Raw genomic sequence first — 1,793 nt, forward strand, 5'->3', positions numbered from 1 at the left:
AATTAAAGCAGAGTTTCAGCTCAAATACTTGCAGTTGAAACTAAATGCCAACAGAAAAAAAATTCTTCTGTCAGTTTCATCAGTTTATTTTTAAAAACGTGGATTTAAAATGAATAAAAAACACCAACCTTATTGACAGTTTGTCCTTTTGTGATTCTTGTAACCTGAACTCAGACTGCTGCTCATTTATAAGAGGCTGAAGTTTCTGCCCACAATGGAGACAAACTGTGGACAACTTCCTGTGGACAACTTCCTGTGGACTGGATGGACAGATAGGACAACTTCCTGTGGACTGGATGGACAGACAGGACAACTTCCTGTGGACTGTCCTATGGATGGACAGATGAGGACAATCTATGGAACAAAGATTTTAATGTTCTCCTGTTCAGAGACAAGGTTTTAACAAAGGGGTCACCTGTGACCTTTGACTCTTTCTGGATCCTTCTCGACCCATGTGGCATCACCTTATCCAGACTGATGGTGCCGGGCTCAGCTGCTCGGTGGTGTAGCGGTGATGCTGACACTGTCATTAGTTACAGACAGAGAAAACACAAGCAGCCGCKTGGTGTTTTTAAGCAAACATATTAYAATGTTGTTTTTATTTGAAGAGYTTAATGATGTATTTGTTCTTTTCCAGGTCCTGCCCAGGTTTAACCATTAAACATAATTTACATTTTTCCATCTGAGAGAACTAAACAGTTTTTAACATCTGACAGGATTCAAAGAAGGACAGGTGTTTATTCAAATATAGACACATTTATTCAAACACATGAATCCAGCAGTTTGTTGAGTCTTTTAATGTGAATCATATTTTTTTATATTTATGAACCAAGTTTGAATTATTATCAGCAGAGTAARTGTCTTATTTACCATGACTTACAAAACAGACATGGTTGGACTATAAGAATTATTAAACATACATGTTGGAGAAGCAGCTGTCAGGAGAAACAAACTACCAATGACTCCTGGTGCTAATTTAAAGAAATAGGATGTTTAAGAAATCAACAAGAAGTTTGCATTTGTTAGCATTTAAATGATGACTTAATGGAGCTTAGAAGCATAAAAAATACAGCCTTCTGGACTTTTATCTGCTCTGACGTCTCTGTGGGTAAACTAAATACAACAATAATTTCCATAAATGAACGAGTCACGATTATTGGCCCGTCCTCTGCTCAATATTTTACACTCAGTTGGAACATCAAGAAGAGCRGGAGCCAAGCTTTGGTGTGGTGAGCTTATATAAATATTGTAATCTGTACAAAATTTGTTGGTGATGATTTRTTATCTTATAGATTGCAAAGCCCCCCCAAAAGCCCACTGCACTGTGATTCATTTCTAAATGAACAAAGTGCAGATTGTTGTTCTTTTTTTAGCAGGTGACTAAAAGATAAGCTTAATTTCTTTAACATATTTATTGTTAACATCATCAGGTGCAGGTGTATTAAACTCCTGTTCACCAAGGGCCACATGAGAATCGTTGTTTTTAATTTTGTTTCATTTGACTAAAAATGGAAAACATCTCATAGCTACGGCTGAGCATTGCTAACAAACAATAACTGAGCTCTACTTGGTATTTCCTGCATAGAAACAATGTTTACAGCTAAATTTTTACCAACGCTAACCATGGACGTTGTAAATAACAGCTGCAGTGCGCAGAAACCAGGTGATCGTGTGATCGGCTGGTGAAGCTAAGAGCTAATGCAAAATAGTCAAGACTGGATTTCCCATTACTGTACATGTTGACAACAGAGCAGAGAAAAAGGACTGATGATGTAGAAATCATTAAAACTATT

The sequence above is a fragment of the Austrofundulus limnaeus genome, unplaced genomic scaffold, assembly GCF_001266775.1.
Source record: "Austrofundulus limnaeus strain Quisiro unplaced genomic scaffold, Austrofundulus_limnaeus-1.0 Scaffold209, whole genome shotgun sequence".
NCBI lineage: Eukaryota > Metazoa > Chordata > Actinopteri > Cyprinodontiformes > Rivulidae > Austrofundulus > Austrofundulus limnaeus.